The sequence below is a fragment of the Balaenoptera borealis genome (genome assembly GCF_965194805.1).
Source record: "Balaenoptera borealis genome assembly, chromosome: 19".
Classification (NCBI taxonomy): domain Eukaryota; kingdom Metazoa; phylum Chordata; class Mammalia; order Artiodactyla; family Balaenopteridae; genus Balaenoptera; species Balaenoptera borealis.
In genome coordinates this window covers 31,039,486-31,062,328 of record NC_138878.1, presented here as the reverse complement: position 1 = coordinate 31,062,328, position 22,843 = coordinate 31,039,486, and the positions used below count along the sequence as shown (strand labels likewise).

The 22,843-nt window shown below is 40.6% G+C and overlaps 1 long non-coding RNA gene across 2 annotated transcripts in view; it reads right to left on the bottom strand.

Annotated features, from left to right (window-relative positions):
• Nucleotides 1-22,138, bottom strand: part of LOC309616276 — a 53,776-nt gene extending 31,638 nt beyond the window's left edge. The window contains exons 1-3 of one of the 2 annotated variants that reach the window (XR_014237406.1): nt 22,000-22,138; nt 21,311-21,593; nt 19,029-19,116 (exon numbers count right to left, since the gene is read on the bottom strand). This is a non-coding gene — a long non-coding RNA (uncharacterized lncRNA). Of the gene's footprint in view, nt 1-19,028; nt 19,117-21,310 lie in introns of both variants that reach the window. The other variant, XR_014237405.1, reaches the window with a different exon arrangement.
• Nucleotides 22,139-22,843: the final 705 nt, after the last annotated feature.

Sequence of the window (22,843 nt, the reverse complement as noted above, 5' to 3'; positions counted from 1 at the left end):
TTACCAAAATGCTTGGCTAATTCTAACTGCACTGGCAAGTTTAAAAAATAAAATGACAAATTCAAGATTTAAATTCTCTATTTAAGGCATAATTAGAGAATCACAATTCCCATGACTAACCTAAAAGAAGGTGGCTACAAAAATAAGGTGCCAAGCCTAATCCTGTGGGTCGCTCAAAATTCAACATAGATTGATTAAACAGCCTCACTGGATTTCTTGTGTACAAATTAGAAAGATGATTTGGAAAGAACAGGATGTTGAGGATAAGAATGAGTTGAGAGGATCTGAACGCTTCTGAGGACCTCTAACTTTCCAAATCTGACCTTCCATTGCCAACAGAAGCAGCCCCTCTTTCTCTGTCTGATGAAGCTGGCCCTGCTTGCTAAAACAATCAATAAAGGCATCATCTAAGGTAGTACATATCACAGAAATCCAACTATTCCCTTGACTCAATATACTACTTCTCAGAGGCTCCAGGCTTAAAACCAGTGTCAGACCTCAACCTGCCCTGGGACATCAGTTACAGACTAAAACCAGAAAAGAAGGGACACACTAAAAGAACCGCAAACTTCTGCTCAATTATGTCAGCACAATCCAGGAAACATACGTGAGATTAAAGAGGGAGTAACATAAGTCTGAATAAGGCTGAATTTAGTGATATGGGTTTATTTACCAGAGATTCTAAAATCAATGGGCTCATTCAAGCAGCTGGGAGTGGTTCCAAATGACCGATAGAAATCTTGACTCTGTGGTGTCCTACTGTAAATAAAGTCAATATTCATGGTATCATGTAGAAGGAAAATAACAAAGATGCAGGGAGAAAGGACGCTGGAGTAAATTCATTATATTCCATTCACTCACCCACCTTTGAGAGGGTTCAAAAACACTCCCTTATCAAAGCACTGAGAAATACATTGATGATAGAAGCAGGAGAATCTTTGAAAAGCACTGTTAGTGGCTGTACTCGAAGCACTGTAGTGGCCAGAAGATGCAAGATGTTGCCACTGAAAAGTGCCTTCTGACTTCAGTGGCGTTGATAGAGTGGCACAACCACCAGAGGCAAACAGCAATGATTACTATAATGAGCAGCATGGCTGGAAGGATGATCAGAATAGTTTGATCCACAGGGATCTCTGTCATGGGGTCCTTTTTAAGTTTTATTGTTTTATTGAAGTATAGTTGATTTACAATGTTTTACAGTGTTGTATTAGTTTCAGGTGTACAGCAAGGTGATTCAGTTATATATATGTATATATACAATACATATACATACATATATATGTATACAATATATATACATACATATTCTTTTTTGGTTTCTTTTTCCCTTAGAGGTTATTACACAATATTGAGTATAGGTCCCTGTGCTATATAGTAGGTCCTTGTTGGTTATCCATTTTATATATAGTAGTGTGTATATGTTAATCCCAAACTCCTAATTTATCCCTTCCCCCGCTTTCTCCTTTGGTAAACATAAGTTTGTTTCTATGTCTGTGGGTCTGTTTTAACCCACAGACCCACAGACACCTTGTGTGGAAGTTCACTTGTAACAGTTTTTTTTAGATTCCACATATAAGTAGTATCATATGATATTTGCTTTCTCTGTCTGGCTTACTTCACTTAGTATGATAATCTCCAGGTCCATTCATGTTGCTGCAAATGGCATCATTTCATTCTTTTCTATCGCTGAGTAATATTCTATTATGTATAAATATAAATATACACACACCACCATTTTCTTTATCCATTCCTCTGTCAATGGACATTTGGGTTGCTTCCATGTCTTGGCTATTGTAAATAGTGCTGCAATGAATATTGGAGTGCATATATCTTTTCAAATTATGATTTTCTCCACATATATACCCACGAGTGGGATCACAGGATCATATGGTAGCTCTATTTTTAGTATTTTAAGGAACCTCCATACTGTTCTCCACAGTGGCTGTACCAATTTACATTCCCACCAACAGTGTAGGAGGGTTCCCTTTTCTCCACACCCTCTTCAGCATTTATTATTTGGAGACTTTTTGATGATGGTCACTCTGACCCGTGTGAGGTGACACTTCATTATAGTTTTGATTTGCATTTCTCTACTAATTAGGATGTTGAGCATTTTTTCATGGGCCTTTTGGCCACCTGTATGTCTTCTTAGGAGAAATGTCTACTTAGATCTTCTACCCATTTTTTGACTGGGTTGTTTGGTTTTTTTGATATTGAGCTGGATGAGTTATTTGTATATTTTGGAGATTAATACCTTGTCGGTCATATTGTTTGCAAATATTTTCTCCCATTCTGTAGGTTGTCTTTTCATTTTGTTTATGATTTCCTTTGCTGTGAAAAAGTTTTTAAGTTTAATTAGGTCCCATTTATTTTTGATTTTATTTCCATTACTCTAGGACACGGATCCAAAAAAGATTTCTGCAATTTATGTCAAAGAGTGTGCTACGCTTTCCTCTAGGAGTTTTATAGAATCTGGTCTTACGTTTAGGTCTTTAATCCATTTTGAGTTTATTTTTGTGTATGGTGTTAGAGAATGTTCTAATTTCATTCTTTTACATGTAGCTGTCCAGTTTTTCCAGCACCACTTATTGAAGAGTCTCTCTTCTCCAGTGTATATTCTTGCCTCCTTTGTCATATATTAATTGACCATAAGTGCATGGGTTTATTTCTGGGCTTTCTATCCTGTTCCATTGATCTATATTTCTGTTTTTATGCCAGTACCATACTGTTTTGATTACTGTAGCTTTGTAGTACAGTCTGAAGCCAGGGAGTCTGATTCCTCCAGCTCCGTTTTTCTTTCTCAAGGTTGGTTTGGCTATTCAAGGTCTTTTGTGTTTCCATACAAATTTAAAAATTTTTTGTTCTAGTTCTGTGAAAAATGCCATTGGTAATATGATAGGGATGGCAATGAACCTGTAGACTGCCTTGCGTAGCATAGTCATTTTGACAATATTGACTCCTCCAATCCGAGAATATGGTATATCTTTCCATCTGTTTGTATCATCTTCAATTTCTTTCATCAGTGTCTTATACTTTTCAGAGTACAGGTTTTTTTGCCCCCTTCGGTAGGTTTATTCCTAGATATTTTATTCTTTTTGCTGCGATGGTAAATGGGATTGTTTCCTTAACTTCTCTTTCTGATCTTTCATTGTTAGTGTACAGAAATGCAACACATTTCTGTGTATTAATTTTGTATACTGCAACTTCACTGAATTCATTGATGAGCTCTAATAGTTTTCTGGTAGCATCTTTAGGATTTTTTTATGTATAGTATCATGTCATCTGCAAACAATGACAGTTTTACTTCTTTTCCAATTTGGATTCCTTTTATTTCTTTTTCTTCTCTGATTGCTGTGGCTGTCATGGGGTCCTTGAGACAGCTAGCTAAGGTACAACTTGATCTATATAATTGAAAAACTCTAAATCTGGTGAATAAAAACTTGACTTGTGTCAGCATGATAGAGGATCATGGTTCTGACCCAACTGAATTGACCTAGAATACCTTGGAAAAAAAAGAATCTCAGTACCCCTAAGGAAAGAGCCTGCAATAATATCACAAGTATATTATTTCCTTCCCCAAAGGTAACTGTGACCCTTTGCCATTATAACAGTGGGAAAGGGGAGATATACAGACATTTGTAGCACCACTGGACTGCATTATTCAGAATTATCACTAATTCCTGAGACCTCACAACACAATTGTGGACCAAGGGTTGGAGTGGGGTTGATAGTAGAGTTTAGACCTGAGCAATATAACAGTGGGTTCAATGGATACATAAACTCATATTGGCTATTTCACTAGTTCCTGAGTTCATAGTACGAATAGATATTCTCAGAACAACAGTGGAGTGAGAGGTTTATGGGAAAAGGATTGAAGGGAAGCTCCTACAGCTCTCTTCCATACAAAAATAATAAACCAAAAACAATACTAATCCCTACAGGAATAGAAAGATTAGTGTCACCAACCAATTCTTGGAAGATCAACCCTATCACAATTCCATTTAGTTTGCCTATTTAATCTGTGCAGAAGATGGATGGATCTTGGAGAATTACAGTGGCTTATTCTAAGCTTACTTTGGTGTTGACTTCAATTGAAGCTACTATTCCAGATGTAGTCTTCTTAGTGGAGTGAATCAATACAGTCTCTGGCACCTAGTGTGCAGATATTGATCTGTCTAATGCATTTTTCTCTATCACCATTAGCAGAAAATATCAAAAGTAATTATTAAGTAACCCATAAGGTTGCCAATTCAGAGAGAGAGTCAGAGCAAGAAAAGGCTCTCCAGGTGGCCCAGCTCAGCCAGTTGTCCTTTATGATACCTCAGATCCAATGATGTTTGATTTGTGATTGATTGATCCAGGTACTGTAAGAGGCTTGAGGCAATAAATGTTAGGAGAATCATAGTTGCAGCCCTTAGGTTTGGTAGCAAAGCCATGCTCTTTTCTCCTTTGAAAAAACAGCTCTTTCTCAAAGCACCTAAATGCCAAGAAGCCATGGAAACTGAGTTTGCTATCATGAAGTCGACATTGTCTGATTTACCAAACCATAAAGTCAGACAGGCCCCGCAGCAGTCCATCATCAAGGAGATGTGACTATAGAATTGGGCTTGAGCATATCTTTAAGGTGTAAGTTATTTGCACTCCAAGCATAATTATTCCCGCCACACTGCAGTCCCAGGACTCCTCATGAGTCCTTATGATCAGTTGACAAAGGACGAAAATCAGGCCTGATCTATGGTGGCAGTGAGAAAAGGATTTCTGTGCCATTTCAGACCCACTCAAGAATGGCCTTAAAGGACAATGAAGAAAGGGAGAGTTTTCTAGTAGGTAGAATTTTAAGCAGTCAGTCTCATGATGCAAGGTCTAGGCATTTGGAAATAATAAGATTAGAGGAATGGTAACAAGGAGGTTTTAATGAAGGTTGGGTGATTCTAAATGCGCTCAGAATATGAGAGTTCTTTTGTCCCATGTGAGTGCTCAGAAAAGAACCCCATTGTGTAGAAAGTTCTCAATAATCATGTTGCAAATCATATCCTTGTGGATGTCTGTCAACCTTTTTCCAGACACTCTAATGAATGGGTTCATGGACAATGTGGTCACAGAGGCAAGGAAAGAGGTAATGCACAGGTTCAATAACAAGATTAATTCTGGCTATCACCACCAATCAGTGCACCAGAGTTTCGAATACTGCATCATTTTCTGAGGACCAGACTGCTATCTGGTGGCAATTGATTTCATTGGAACCCTTTCTTCATGAAGGGACAGAAATTTGTTCTTACTGGAATAGACACTTATTCTCTGTATGGTTTTGTATTCCTTGTTCACCATGTCTCCCACAGTCCCACCAGGCATAGAATTACTAAATGCTTTGTTTACAATCGTGGTATCTCACACAACATTGTCTCATTATTTTACAACAAAAGTAGTAAGGCAGTGTCTAATGTTCATGAGGGTTTATTTGTATTTCCATGTACATTACCCATAGTAGCTGGTCTTACAGAATGATGGAGTGACCTACTAAACTATCACCTGTTGGAGATAATATCTTGAGAGACCAGGTAACTGTCCTATAGCATGTAACGTATGCTCTGAACAAACAAGAGACCAACATTATGGTGCCATTTCTTTCATAGCCAGAAGAGAAGGGAGAAAGAAACATGGATGGGAGGGTGAGTGGCTCCTCTCAGCACAACTAATAACCTGAAAAACAGTATTTCCTTTTTATTTCCATAATGCTGACGTAGGGGTCTTGATACTTCAGGGGGAAATATTTTCTCCCACAAAGGACACACCTATTCCACTGAATATGAAGTTGAGACTTCCTGTTGGCCACTTCATGTTCCTCAGAAGAAAGTGTTGGCTAAGATGATCAAACCCTACTATGAAGGAGAAAGAGAATCCAAGAGGGGAACACAAAGTTTCGTAGTACTACCATTTCCAGTGATAAAACTTAATGAGAGATGACAGAAACACCAAATTGGTAATACCAAGGTTCAAACCCCTAGAAATGAATGACCCGGCAGACAAACTCCAACAAGGGAATGGGAACTGGGATGCAGAGGAAAGAATTTTTAAATTCTAACTATGCCAAACTCCTTATATGTCTTCTTCACAGTAGGAGCTACAAAGCTAAAGATAGCATTTCCCAGACTCTCTTGCACCTATGGTTCTGCAAGTAGCCTCCCTTCATCAAGCTGACCTGTTTGAAATTAGAAAGATGAAGCAAATATCACAAGGCTGAGGCCACCTGACTCTTCTGGCACACATACTGCAAGCGTTTCTTTCTTCTGTGGTTGTTGTGTCCATGTTTCCTATGTTCATTCCCTAGCTTCATGGGTGTGGAGCCTAGGCCAGTGGCAGAAAGCATGGTTCCAGCGTGATAGGGTAGAGCATTTCTCCCAGTATGTAGCATCCAAGCTTGATTCCCCAACTCTCCTAGACCTTAAATAAACTACTCTGTACCATATATCAGAGTTGATCAGTTGTGTGCAACTAAATCTCTGATCAATATATGGAGAAAGATAAACATTCAAATAGAAGATTTTAGCTTAACTGTCTCTTTCTCTGGAAAAGCTTACCTCCTCTCCTTTGCACTTAGCCAAATTTTAGGTGGTCCTGTTATAATCTCTAACAGTTATTTATTTTCCTCATCATTGTACTTGATACTGTTGTTCAACTCTTTCCCCCTCCCCCTTTAGAATGGACATATTCTGATAATAACTCCCTGTAATTTACCCATATTCTGGTAAGAGTACATAGAGTTTCCTTTAGGAAACTGCCTTCTCCCACTCTCAGTCCAGGATATTTTGGCATGTAACCCAAAACTGGCCAATCAACATTGGCCCTGGGAACAGTGATTGGTTCAGGAGTAGATTGTGATGCAAAGCAGGACCAATGAGAGTATGAACTTTTTGTTGGAACTATTACATACCAGATGCTCTTGCACTGGGCTCCCTGACATGACAGAATATATTCTGGACTTCTTGCCATATTAGTATCACTTGAAAAGAAACAGAACAAAACCAATAGAAGGCAGCATTCACAGATGGAGAAAGAGAGATCAATTCTGATGACATTATTTGACCACATCATGGAAAAAAAAAAAATCAAGAAGCACAAAGAAAATGTAAACATCACCTGAAATCCCACCACAAATTATCTCAGTTAACATTTTTATGACCATGCTTTCATACATCACTAAGCAAGAAAAAACACATAGTTTTTCATAAACGAGATCATATTAAATATACCATTTTAATATAAACATTTTTCTTTTTATCCTGCAATTTAATTTTGTTTACATCCCCCTTTCCGTTTCTTCTCTCCCCACTTTTTATTCCTCTGTCCCACCTCGCAGCAACTAACGTTAAAGGCCTAGTGTTTTTGCTTCCATACGTTGTTTCTTGATCAAATACATATATGCATTAATATATGTATTTAGAATTATATTATTGTTTCTTGCTATTATAAAAATGGTATCATACTGTATACCTACCTCTGCATCTAGCTTTTCTCACTTAACAATACATTAAGGAAATCCATCCAAGTTAAATGATACAGATTTAAGTCATTATTTTTATTGATTACAATCCACATACTGTGGATGAATAAGCCACATTTCATTCAGCCATTCCTTCGTTACTTGATATTTAGTTTATTTCATTTTCTTTTTCTCTTCTTCTTCACCCCACTACAAATTATGCTGGAATAAAGACAATATTGTATACTGGTCTTTTCTTTTTTTTCTTTCTTTTTTTTTTTTAGCAGCCAGATTCCCAGGAATGGTACTGCAGGGTCAAAATATCTACGTGTTTCACTTTTAAGGGATGTTGCCAGACTGCCTTCCAACAGGCTGCAACAATTTCCATCTCCATCAGCAATGTGGGAGTGCCTCCTTCTCCTTGGCACATCACCAGCACAAGGTGATAATGCACTTGAAATGTCTGCATTATATCTTTAATTAGAAACACTGTTGATTAGCAGTGAGGTTAAGCATCTTTTCATATGCTTCTTATCCATTTGGATTCTCTCTTCTCTAAAGAACTCTGAGTTATTTGTCTTTTTATTATCAATTTGATGATGTACAAGATGCAATCTACAAAATCACAAGATATTTTTAAAGAACATCTGCAAAACATATATATAACATATATGTGATATATATATGACACGAATATACACATGACAAATAAATGGTTAAGAAGATCTTTATGATTCCAAACTTTCACCCTCAGACAATGAAACATGGCATGGAGAACAATGAAAAAGATGGTTGATTTGCTCAGAGGTCTGTAACTCCCCTCACAGCATACCTGAGAAGAATTTGGAACGCCCAAAATGCCCGGTGGAGAAGAGAAAGTTTTGTTCAATCCAAATAGGACAACATAATGCAAAGTGTGAACTGAAAATGATGAAGAGGAAAGAAGAGGCTGTAGCTTTAAATAATTATAAGTCAAGGCACGGCTGTGCTGCCCAGGCTTAGAGTCAAGGGTGGGAATGAATCAGAGCCTGATAAAGGTCACCCTTCACCCACCTTTTCTGTGCCTCCCATGCTGTTCACCACTTTTAACCAGAGCAGGGGTGTCTCATCACCCACACCATGCAGAGGCCCAGATCTTCACTCATAGCAGACCTAAAACGTAGAGTGCCTTTGTGGTCCGCACAGCTGGCAAGAAAACCAGAGTCACAGGAGAAAAGGGTTTGCAGTGAGAGCCTGGCCCACTCCTTCCCACGGCTGCCAAGCCTTGCATTGCTCTTGAATTGTTCAAACTGCCATAACAATGTGCTACTCTTAAATATAAAGGTGACCCTACTGATCCACCCCAAAAGGGCAGTTTATATTGGTTTCCTGCATGTATGATGAGTTGTTTAGACATAATCAGAAAACATTAACTACGGCAGAAACATAGAAACCAACCAGGTCAATACATAGCATGTTCATGTACACACTCTTCCTACATCCTTGGCAGACATCACCAATCAATCACAAAACTCTTTTACTTTGAGAATATAGCTGCAAAATTCTCCTTCATTCAGTGCTCCTTAAAAATGGATCCACGACCAGAGGGCAGACAGCAGAAGCAGGAAGAACTAAAATCCTGCAGCCTGTGAAACAAACACCACATTCACAGAAAGATAGACAATATGAAAAGGCAGAGGGCTATGTACCAGATGAAGGAACAAGATAAAACCCCAGAAAAACAACTAAATGAAGTGGAGATATGAAACCTTCCAGAAAAAGAATTCAGAATAATGATAGTGAAGATGATCCAGGACGTCAGGATAAGAATGGAGGTAAAGATCAAGAAGATGCAAGAAATGTTTAACAAAGACCTAGAAGAATTATAGAACAAACAGAGATGAACAATACAATAACTGAAATGAAAAATACACTAGAAGGAATCAATAGCAGAATAACTGAGGCAGAAGAACAGATAAGTGACCTGGAAGACAGAATGGTGGAATTCACTGCTGCGGACAAGACTAAAGAAAAAAGAATGAAAAGAAATGAAGACAGCCTAAGAGACTTCTGGGACAACATTAAACGCAACACCATTCACATTATAGGGGTCCCAGAAGGAAAAGAGAGAGAGAAAGGACCCAAGAAAATATTTGAAGAGATTATAGTCAAAAACTGCCCGAACATGGGAAAGGAAATAGCCACCCAAGTCGAGGAAGCACAGCGAGTCCCATACAGGATAAACCCAAGGAGAAACACGCTGAGACACATCGTAATCAAACTGGCAAAAATTAAAGACAAAGAAAAATTATTGAAAGCAGCAAGGGAAAAATGACAAATAACATACAAGGGAACTCCCAAAAGGTTAACAGCTGATTTCTCAGCAGAAACTCTACAAGTCAGAAGAGAGTGGCATGATATATTTAAAGTGATGAAAGGGAAGAACCTACAACAAAGATTACTCTACCTGGCAAGGATCTCACTCAGATTAGATGGAGAAATCAAAAGCTTTACAGATAAGCAAAAGCTAAGAGAATTCAGCACCACCACACCAGCTCTAAAACAAATGCTAAAGGAACTTCTCTAAGTGGGAAACACAAGGGAAGAAAAGGACATAGAAAAACAAACCCATAACAATTAAGAAAATGGTAACAGAAATATACATATCGATAATTACCTTAAACGTGAATGGATTAAATGCTCCAACCAAAAGACACAGGTTCGCTGAATGGATACAAAAACAAGACCCATATGTATGCTGTCTACAAGAGACCCACTTCAGACCTAGGAACACATACAGACTGAAAGTGAGGGAATGGTAAAAGATATTCCATGCAAGTGGAAATCTAAAGAAAGATGGAGTAGCAATACTCAGATAAAATGGACTTTAAAATAAAGTATGTTACAAGAGACAAGGAAGGACACTACATAATGATCAATGGATCAATCCAAGAAGAAGATATAACAATTATAAATATATATGCACCCAACACAGGAGCACCTCAATACATAAGGCAACTGCTAACAGCTATAAAAGAGGAAATTGACAGTAACACAATAATAGTGGGTGACTTTAACACCTCACTTACAACAATGGACAGATCATCCAAACAGAAAATTAATAAGGAAACACAACCTTTAAATGACACAATGGACCAGATAGATTTAATTGATATTTATAGGACATTCCATCCAAAAACAGCAGATTACACTTTCTTCTCAAGTGCACATGGAACATTCTCCAGGATAGACCACATCTTGGGTCACAAATCAAGCCTCAGTAAATTTAAGAAAATTGAAATCATATCAAGCATCTTTTCTGACCACAGTGCTATGAGATCAGAAATCAATTACAGGGGAAAAAAATGTAAAAAACACAAACACATGGAGGCTAAACAATACGTTACTAAATAACCAAGAGATCACTGAAGAAATCAAAGAGGAAATCAAAAAATACCTAGAGACAGATGACAATGAAAACACGACAATACAAAACCTATGGGATACAGCAAAAGCAGTTCTAAGAGGGAAGTTTAGAGCAATACAAGCCTACCTCAAGAAACAAGAAAAATCTCAATTAAACAATCTAACCTTAAACCTAAAGGAACTAGAGAAAGAAGAACAAACAAAACCCAAAGTTAGCAGAAGGAAAGAAATCGTAAAGATTAGAGCAGAAATAAATGAAATAGAAACAAAGAAAACAATAGCAAAGATCAATAAAACTAAAAGCTGGTTCTTTGAGAAGATAAACAAAATTGATAAACTATTAGCCAGACTCATCAAGAAAAAGAGGAAGAGGACTCAAATCAATAAAATTAGAAATGAAAAAGGAGAAGTTACAACAGACACCACAGAAATACAAAGCATCGTAAGAGACTACTACAGCAACTCTATGCCAATAAAATGGACAACCTGGAAGAAATGGACAAATTCTTAGAAAGGTATGACCTTCCAAGACTGAACCAGGAAGAAATAGAATATAGGAACAGACCAATCACAAGTAAAGAAATTGAAACTGTGACTAAAAATCTTCCAACAAACAAAAGTCCAGGACCAGATGGCTTCACAGGTGAATTCTATCAAACATTTACAGAAGAGCTAACACTTATCCTTCTCAAACTCTACCAAAAAACTGCAGAGGAAGGAACACTCCCAACCTCATTCTATGAGGCCACCATCACCCTGATACCAAAACCAGATAAAGATAATACAAAAAGGAAATTACAGACCAGTATCACTGGTGAACACAAATGCAAAAATCCTCAACAAAATACGAGCAAACAATCCAACAACACATTAAAAGGATCATACCTCATGATCAAGTGGGATTTATCCCAGGGATGCAAGGATTCTTCAATATATGCAAATCAATGCCATACACCATATTAACAAACTGAAGAATAAAAACCATATGATCATCTCAATAGATGCAGAAAAAGCTTTTGATAAAATTCAACACCCATTTATGATAAAAACACTCCAGAAAGTGGGCACAGAGGGAACCTACCTCAACATAATACAGGCCATATATGACAAACCCACAGCAAACATCATTCTTAATGGTGAAAAACTGAAAGCATTTCCTCTAAGATCAGGAATAAGACAAGGTTGTCCACTCTCGCCACTATTATTCAACATAGTTTTAGCAGTCCTAGCCATGGCAATCAGAGAAGAAAAAGAAAGAAGAGGAATACAAATTGGAAAAGAAAAAGTAAAACTGTCACTATTTGCAGATGACATGATACTATACATAGAGAATCCTAAAGATGCCACCAGAAAACTACTAGAGCTAATCAATGAATTTGGTAAAGTTGCAGGATATAAAATTAATGCACAGAAATCTCTTGCATTCCTATACACTAATGATGAAAAATCTGAAAGAGAAATTAAGGAAACACTCCCATTTACCATTGCAACAAAAAGAACAAAATACCTAGGAATAAACCTACCTAGGGAGACAAAAGACCTGTATGCAGAAAACTGGAAGACACTGATGAAAGAAACTAAAGAGGATACAAACAGATGGAGTGATATACCGTGTTCTTAGATAGGAAGAATCAATATTGTGAAAATGACTATACTACCCAAAGCAATCTACAGGTTCAACACAATCCCTATCAAATTACCAATGACATTTTTTACAGAACTAGAACAAAAACTCTTAAAATTTGTATGGAGACACAAAAGATCCCAAATAGCCAAAGGAGTCCTGAGGGAAAAAAACGGAGCTGGAGGAATCAGACTCCCTGACTTCAGACTATACTACAAAGCTACAGTAATCAAGACAATATAGTACTGGCACAAAAACAGAAATACAGATCAACGCAACAGGATAGAAATCCCATTAGTGGGAATGTAAATTGATACAGCTGCTATGGAGAACAGTATGGAGGTTCCTTAAAAAACTAAAAATAGAATTACCATATGACCCAGCAATCCCACTACTGGGCATATACCCAGAGAAAATCATAATTCAAAAAGACACATGCACCCCAATGTTCATTGCAGCACTATTTACAATAGCCAGGTCATGGAAGCAACCTAAATGCCCACTGACAGACAAATGGATAAAGAAGTTGTGGTACATATATACAATGGAGTATTACTCAGCCATAAAAAGGAACAAAACTGGGTCATTTGTAGAGACGTGGATGGATCTAGAGACTGTCATACGGAATCAAGTAAGTCAGAAAGAGAAAAACAAATATCATATATTAACGCATATATGTGGAACCTAGAAAAATGGTACAGATGAACCAGTTTGCAGGGCAGAAGTTGAGACACAGGTGTAGAGAACAAACGTATGGACACCAAGGGGGAAAGCGGCAGGGGGGTGATGGAGTGGTGGTGTGATGAATTGGGAGACTGGGATTGACATATATACACTAACATGTATAAAATGGATAACTAATAAGAACCTGCTGTATAAAAAAATAAAATATCAAAAATTCAAATTAAAAAAAAAAAAGGATCCACATTGATACATGAGATTAACACGATTTGCCATCCCTGACCAACCTTTATCTAGAGATAATAAAGGAGAAGTTCAGAGGGGGAAATGAGTTTTCTGGTAGCACAAATGAAGTAAGCATCAGAGCCAAAGAGAATGAGGCAGAGAGGATTGGAAAAGGAAAAGAAATTCAATTTATTGAGTGTGTTTGTGCCATGTTAATTGAGGCATCGCGCTTGCTGCTCTGCACATATCATCTTAGAACACAACTCAGGCCTTGTGAGTGTACTGTATCAGTTACTCTCTTGATCGATGTCCTTTATGGACAACGGCACAGGTATATAAGACAGAGTACTAAGATGACAGCTCCAACTGTGGCAGTGGGCTGAGCAATGTTAACTAGGTCATGGGTGCAGTGTGATGAAAGCCACGACCTTGCTATCATTACCCCTATGCTCTAATCAAACATTTTCACCTTAGCATTATGACTCTGGACCTATGCCCAGAAAGCATGGCACTCTTAAAGGCAGCTGCCGTGCCTTATCAGGCGACAATCTCAGCTGTGTCCTTAATATGTACAAGAACCAGTTTGCTTGGCACAGAAAAATACTTGCTCCAGAACCACATGCTGTATTCCCACATGGGAAGCACTGTGCTTTCCCACCACAGCCAAGTGTTACCCTTTTTTCACGAAATGAGCCAAGTTAAAATATGAAAAACTCAGGCCCTCCCCAACACACACACTACCACCATCACCACTGCTGCCACTGGGCAAGATTATGGTAAAGACATAGGATGACATCTTTGCCAGTGAGGATGCTGTTAAAGTTATCTAACTATTGAGACACTACTTCACTGTTCCATAGAATTTAGTTAGCATTTGTCAAATCCTCTGGGATTTCAGAGAAAAAGATTTGGGGAAACACATTCAACAGCACATATTCAAAAACTACATTTTCATATAATGCGGCGCCAACTTTGCAGTCTGACAGACATGGGTTTGTGCCCTGCCTCTGTCACTCAATTATGCGACTTTGGGCAAGTTACTTAACTTCTCTGAGCCTCAGTTTCTTCAACTGTAAAACTGAATGTGAATAATAATGAAATAGAAGATAAAATATCACCATCCTTGGCACATAGTAAACTTTTAATAAATATTTAATGTTATTAAATATTTTAATAATGTGAGTAATAATAATAATGATAATGATACCAACTAGGGTTCTTGGCCTTCCCCAATCAATAGAAATTGACTATAGGCCAGACAAGGCTTTACTGAGGCCCCTGCTGCAGCAGCGGGGAGGGAGAACAACAGGTTCCCCTGCTCGCTCCCTGAGGCGTGGGGTGGGGGGGTAGGAAGGAGCTGGTTCCTTATATGGGGTGAGCGTAGGGCTGAGTCCAGGGGTCAGGCCGGAGGGGTGGCTTAGGTGTATTGCCCACCCTTTGGCTGAGTGCAAGAGGCATGCACAGTATCCCTGCTTTTGCTCCTGACCCCCTGCTGTTGCTCCTAGCTCTTCAGAAGTTGCAGTTGGGTTTTTTGGTCTTTTTTTGTATCTTTTGTCCAGAATTTGCCCCAACTGCACACGCATGCAGTGATCTTTAGTCCCTTATAGTTTCTGTATTTTGTTGCTCGGGGAGATGTTTGTCCAGGTGCAAGCACTGCAGCACAAGGTCCCAGATCCCAGCCTATCTCATTAATAGAGGATTACTATCTCTGCAGTCCCCACAATCAACCTCACCCCTCTTTTAACCCATTCTCACACTCTCCCAAATGAGACCCCTTACAGAGGGCTTTTGTTCTTTCCATTTCCCAGGGAAAGGCCATCCCTTGTCCATCTATAAAAAAATTTCATCTTCAGAGTCAAGTTACATATCTCCTTCTTCTGGGAAGCTCACTCTCACTACCTAAAGACCATCCTTTGTCTCTGACCTTCTGAACACCTACACTGTACTAAGATCTTTTAATCACACTGTCTCATATTACATAGGATTGCATTTGGGTCTTTGCATTGGCTAGTCCCTCCATCTGCCATGTTTTCTTATTTCCCCAACAATGTCACATTAGATCCTCCCCATTTTACAAGTGTCAAATAAAATACTGTCTCTGCAGAACAGGTTTCATTGTTTTCTAGTCGCATCCTACCCCCACCAGTTACTCTTCAATTTGTTTTCTTCATTCGTTTACACAATTTCCATATTCCTCCCCTGTTGGAAGATAAAATCCATTAGAACAGGAATTCTGTCTCTTGTGTTCATCGCTGAACCCCCAACACAAAGACAATTACCTAGCACATAGTATGTACTCAATAAATATTTACTAGATGAATCAATTTTTCCTTTTTTCTCCAATAACATTAGAAGCGTCAGGGAAATACCTTCTAGAGCAGATATTCCTTTCGTAATCACTTTACTGTGTCTGGGACAGTATTACTCAAGAGTTGAGTAAAATAACTGGCAATACACAAATTCAACAGGAAATAGTATTAGTGTGTGTCCCCTTGTCACATCCTCACTAGATTATAAGCTCCTTGGAGGTAAAAGTCATCTCTTTTTCATCCTGTGCTTCACATAGTGCCTAGCAAGCACCACGAAATGCACATATATAATAAGAGCTTAGCTATGTCAAATGGAATTGAATAGAATAGCACAAGCGTCTGCAGAAATGTTCAAACACACGCAAGAGGCAACAATAAAACTGCAAACTCATACCCGGTTCCTCTGCAGCATTGGCTCAGATCTTAGAAAAGCACTATCTATAATTAGGCATTTTGTTCTTTTTATAACAGCGGGATGAGAAAGGAGCTCTTACTTTCTGGGTGGCTGGGGAAGCAGAAAATAAACTACTGTCTGAAACAGAAATGAGGATGCTTCGATTCTTTCTGTTTTATCACCAGAACCCTGATTAAATGTGCCAGTCGGCATTTCCTCATTCTTAAATGGACCCTCTTTCCAGTCTAAGCCCTGTAATACCTGACCAAATATATCTCTTCCCACTGGAAGTCTGGGCTGATAAAAGATTAGACACATTTTGTGTCTAGGAAACACCATGCAGCTGCTGTGGCTAATGACCTTCTCATTAACTCATATATTAATGAGGAGGAAGGTAGGGGCTACCTTTCATTGAGTGCATATTACGTGGTCAATTATACGTTAAGTGAGTCACATGTGTTATGCTGTGTAGTCTTTATAAAAACCCTATGGCTAGGTGTTACTATTATTGTTGCTGTCGTTTCCCCTTTTTTTACTTTTTTTTTTTTTTTAGCCACACTGTGCAGCTTGTGGGATCTTAGTTCCCCACCCAGGGACCGAACCTGTGCCCTCGTCAACGAAAGTGCAGAGACCTAACCACTGAACCGCCAGAGAATTCCCAATGTTTCCCTTTTTTTTTTTAAGCCAAACCTGGGAATGGTGAAATCTGAATGGCCTGTAGTTTGGTCGATAGTATTGTATCAATGTCAACTTCCTGGTATTGATCATGTTGTTTCGAAGCTAAGATACTGTCACTGGGGGAAGTTGGGTGAACAGTGCAAGTGAACTCTCTGAACTATTCTTACAACTTCTTATGGGTCTAAAATTATTTCAAAATGAAAAGTTTTTTTTAAAATAAAGAAGAATCCTGGGACACAGGGAGATTAAATAGCTTGCCCAGATCACAAAGTTTGTATATGAAGAGATGAGTGGAACCCATTTTCTTCCAGTTCTAAAGCCCACGTCTTAACCACCAATTCCATGGCGTATAGTCCATGCTCCTGGTTTCTCACCTGTTTTCCTCTCAGATAACATGAGCCCTTTAGCACCATGTTGTCCTCCTTACCTCAGCTACTGGGAAGCTCAGAGCTAGATGGTGCCAAATTGCAACATCTACTGTTATAATTGGAATATCTACTTCATTCCTCTCAGGTCTATTTCCTTCCAGCATTTATCCACCGTGGTCTTTCATAGACTCTTTTTTTCACTTTTTTTGTCTTTAGGTAAATTACTTAAATCTTCTTGGAAAAGATTCCAGGTTATAAATAAAGTTAAGGCTCTTTCTCCTCAAAATTCAAGAATCCTCTTACCCTCAATTTCCTGAACCTAGAGATCATTTGCTACCACTCAGCCAGCATCCCACAGCAGAGATCCTAAAACTAGGGAGGCACTCAGGCAAGAGATGAGATATAAAACAATGGCTTCAGGTTGCAAAAGGTGAGAGACCTTTCTTATCTGCATTTTATTTTCTGAAAATTAAATACTTGGCAGGGTTTTCCTTCAGCTAATTAGCATCCCTTCTTAACATTTTAAGTAACTGCTCATTTAGAGTAGTGAATGATTGCTCTGAGATTAGAGTATAGGGAAAATCTTTCTGTTGGGAATAATCCACTTATGCGGCTGTTTGTTTGAAGCAGAGATAAATAGAGATTTTTTTTTTTCCTTCTTGACATGCCAGGCATAAGAGAGAACAGAGTGATTAATGAAACTCTGCTTTTTGCCAATAAATTTCTGACTTCAGATACAAACTCATAGCTGTTGAGTTTTCTGGGGATGTTTTTTCTTTTTTTTTTTTTTTTTTCCTTTCTTTTTAAACCAGAGGAAAAAGAAAATGGCACCACCCAGATTCTAGAGCCTGTTTAAATCTGTCACACTGTGAACTATTTTTGGTTTTTAAAATGGTTTAGGTAATTTTTCATTGGCTCTACTGGGAATGCCACTTTGTGCTCTGTTATTTATAATCTGCAGAAATTAATTATGCTGCTAATCAACAGCTTGCAAACAAATTATTGGTCAAGGAGTTACTTATTCAGTTATGAAAGCACAACTTCAGGGTTCTATGTAGACTCTTTCTGACAGCTCTTTTATTTCTTGCTTTTGTTTCTGAATTTTTCTGCTTCTAAGGTTCAGTGAAGGTCTGCTTGCAAGGGATGACAATTAGTCAAGATCTCGGTAGCCTGGAACTGCATAAGCTGCTCTACTTGGGGGAGGAAAAAGGCAGGAGGGTTGCACAGCTTGTTTGGTGTGCACCCAGAAATTGATAGAAACATTCCTTACTAGAGTGGTGGCTCTTGTAACAACCACCACAAAGTTTCACATGCCCACTTTTGCACGACCAAGACTCTTAACGAGAGCCCTGGAGACAATGCTGACATCAGACAAGGAGGAAGGCAGGAACGTAAACACATGCCATGTATGCTACCATTCTCCATCTCCATGCTCATGGCAGACAACAATAATGGATCACGTATCTACTTCAGTCTCTGAAAAATTTTCAACACAGTCTTCCAAGTAGGCATTGCTAACTGTTGGTATCCCTGGTAGGAGGAAAGGGCTGGCCAAAGTGAGTGCTTTGATATTCCTAACTCATGTAAACAACTCTCCCTTGCTAACCAGGCTGTGGGACTGGACAATGGGATGGAAGAAACTGTAGCTAAGAAACCTCTTTCTCCCTTGGCAAGACCTCAGAGGGGCATTCAGGACACAATCTGACTCTAACTGACCCCACCCTGCCCAGGAAGACACCAAAGAACTGCTCACAGGCAAAGCCACAAACAGCCAGCTCTGCATGAAGGGCCATGTTGGACAGTTCCTACACGGCAAGGAGTCCATCACAAAAAGAAAAAAGAACACGGGCAGGGTTTGGTGTACCTGGTTCTGATTCTTTGTATTCCATTCAGTGGCTGTGAGATCCTTAGTGAGTCTCTTTCTCTCTCCCTAGTCCTTAGACTTTCATCTGCTAAATGAAGATAGTGCGCTCAGGGTCTCTGAGATCCTTCCAGCTCTGGCTGTCTAATGTTCCAATGCTGCTGTCAGTGTTAGATGCACATGGAGCCTCCCAAAGTCAGGTCTACTCCAATTAGAAAAATGAAGATGCCAAGGGACTCACTAAACCATTCTCACACCCAGCTAAGAGGGCAGAGCTGGGCTTCAGGATCAAACTGAAGAATGTTGAAGAAAATAATAGGAGAAAAACAAGTGTGAAAGTCACCATGTTGGCATTTGATGGCTGGCACACACCAAACAACATTTATCCCTAAGTTCAAAGGAATCGAAACCACCTTGAGGCTCTGGAGACATTCAGGCGCCCAAGCTCCCCGCAGCATTTCAGCACTCCTAGAAGCCCATCTCCCCCTGTCTTAACTCACCACCCCACCTCTCTCACATTCCAGACCCCAAGGCCTAGTCCATTTTCAGCAAATGCAATCACTTTCTTTAAGCCCCTCTTCTTAAGACTAAGAAACAAGGACCCACATTTAGCTCATCAGAAAAGCCAAGCCACAGGCCCTAAGTTCTACAGCCCAGAAGTGGCAAAGCTTCGCCCTGACCCCATGACTTGTAATTTATGGTCGTCAATCCTGTACCACCTCCACACCACTGGGTTCCATGTCATGTCTTTGCTTAGTGATCAGCATCAGGAAACTGAAAAGTAAATCTCAGGCCAATCCAATGAGGCACCCATGAAGCTCCCTTCCTCAGATCCCCCTCCAAGCAGTATACCCTTTGTCTGAGAACCCTTTGGCCTTCGGGGGAGGCTAAATGCAGCAAAGGACAGAACATAGGCTGAATCTGAATTCTGGCCCTAACCTGACTAACTCTCTGACATCAGGTAAGTTCCCTAGAGTGCTCTGAGCATCAGTCTCCTCAGCTGAAAAAGGGCAACAATAAACTCTTACCATGCACAGAGACATGTGCAAATATGTTCATCACAGCCTGGTTTACCATAGTAAACATAAGAAAGAACCGATTATCCATCAGTAGGAAAGTGAACAAAGAGACCGATGTTTAGTCATAAAATGGAATACTTCACCACAGTCAAAATGAACAAATTAGATACACCTATATTAAGGTGAATAAATTTCAAAAACTAAGAGTAAAGTAAAATGCAAATGGATGGGAGATATGTAATACACAATACGGTGTGTATTCCATATTTTTACGTTTGTGAACCTATGTACTAAAAAATAAAAATATACTTGGGGGCTTCCCTGGTGGCGCAGTGGTTGAGAATCTGCCTGCTAATGCAGGGGACACGGGTTCGAGCCCTGGTCTGGGAAGATCCCACATGCCGCGGAGCAGCTGGGCCCGTGAGCCACAACTACTGAGCCTGCGCGTCTGGGGCCTGTGCCCCGCAACGGGAGGGGCCGCGATAGTGAAAGGCCCGCGCACCGCGATGAAGAGCGGTCCCCGCACCGCGATGAAGAGTGGCCCCCACTTGCCTCAACTAGAGAAAGCCCTCGCACGAACCGAAGACCCAGCACAGCCAAAAATAAATAAATAAATAAATAAAAATAAAAGTAGCTATAAAAAAAAAAAAAAAAAAAAAATTTAAAAATATACTTGGGAGTGACACTCAGCAACCTCAGAATATTGTTTCCTCTGCGGAGGGATGAAAGAGAAGGCCTGTGAGTACAAACTTCCGTGTTTCTGATATGAGTACTACGTGACTACCTTTAGGTCCAGTTCCTGTTTCTAGAAAAATTTCAGTAACTTGGGGTTTTCCACAATGAATCCTAGTTTAGGTGTACTATGTAGGCTCAATATTTAAGGGAACCTTTGATAATCTCTGCTTTAGCAAAAGATCCTTCTGTTATGTAACTAGTCAATCCCTAATTCCATTTATAAAGTAGACTAGAGTTTTGAAGCTGTTTTCTAAAAGATGTTCATTCATTCAACAAAAATTTAGTTTAGGTGCCAGTCACTGTGCTACGTGGAGGTATACACAGGCAGGCAAAATAAATATGGATCCTCCACTCTGAGAGTTCACAGCATGGGAGAAAACTAAACAAATAAACAAACTGTGCTAAATTCTGTGTAAGAAATGAACAGCATGTTCTGATAAAAAGTAAGAAAAAAGAGGCAGAGTGTTTCAGTCACCTGTGGGGTGTAACAATCAACCCACAATTCAGTGTCTTAAAATACCAATAACTTACTATTTCTCACAATTCTGTTGACTGACTAGAAGGTTCTTCTGCTTCCCATGGTGTTGCCTGGGGTGCGGCGATGGCTGGAAGGTCCGAAGCGGCCTCACCCAGGTGGCCATAGTGGGTGCTGGCGGGGAGCTCGACTGGGGCTATCAGCCTGGGGATTCGGTTCTCACCCACATAGGCCTTTCCACGAACCTTCCAGAGCTTCATCCACATGGTGGCCGGGTTTCAAGGAGTGTTCTGAGTAGAAAAGACGGTAACTTCAGAGCAGGGTCACTTCTGCCTCATTCTGTTGGTCGAAACACGTCATGGGGTGATTCCAGATTCAAGAATAGGGAAATCTGACTCCACTTTTTTTTTTTTTATTTAATTTATTTTTCTTAGAAAATTTTCAAAATATGAGCATTGGTGGTCAGGGCCAGGGCAAAGCCTGGGCTGCCTTCAGGCTCATCGGTCTGCCTCTCGAGGGGTCTCGTCTGAAGTGTGGCGGCCCCCTCCCACCGCCTGGCCCGCCACCATCGCTCCCATGCCTCCCGCCCCTCCGCCGCGCCACCCTAGCCAAGGGGGAACGCACCGCGCGCGCCCCCGTCACGCTCGCAGTGATGACGACCGCGACGAGCAGGCACCCGGCCCCACGAGGGGGACAGGCGTGCCTCCCTTACCGTCTCGACCCCAACCCCACCACAGCTGCTCACCGGAAGCACAGCCGCAGTGGGACTCGAGGAGGTCGCTGGGAACCGAAAACGACATCACTGCTGGGCCTTGGGCCCTCGAGGGAGGGCCCCCAGCGCTCCGTGGCCACCGCCCAGGTCCTGCGAGGCGTTCTCACGCGACGACGGGCAAGCAGCGCTGAGGCAGGAAGCCCCGAGCACACCGCGCGTGAGGGGGCGGGACGCCCCGAGCACGCCGCGCGTGAGGGGGCGGGACGCCCCGAGCTCGCCGGGCGTGTGGGGGCGGGACGCCCCGAGCACGCCGGGCGTGAGGGGGCGGGACGCCCCGAGCACGCCGGGCGTGAGGGGGCGGGACGCCCCGAGCACGCCGCGCGTGAGGGGGCGGGACGCCCCGAGCACGCCGCGCGTGAGGGGGCGGGACGCCCCGAGCACGCCGCGCGTGAGGGGGCGGGACGCCCGGGGTCTGGCTGGTTGCAGCACCCCTACCTTCCACACACTACACACAACCCACGGGCCGGGAGGAGAGTCTGGGGGCCCGGACAGAACGGGAAGAGCGGCCCGGTTGGCCATGCACGTCGGTCTCTGGTCTGACGCGGCTTAGGCCCAGCCCAGGAAAGTGTGAAATCACCACGTCAATCTGACCTCACTTCTTTTTTTTTTTTTAGTTTCTTTAAATCTTTTACTTTTTTTTTTAAATTGACGTACAGTTGATTTACAGTGTTGTGTTAGTTTCAGGTGTACAGCAAAGTGATTCACTTATACGTACGTTTATATCTATTTTTTTCAGATTCTTTCCTTTTATATGTTATAGAATATTGAGTATAGTTCCCTGTGTTATACAGTAGATCCTTGTGGTTGTTTCTTTTCT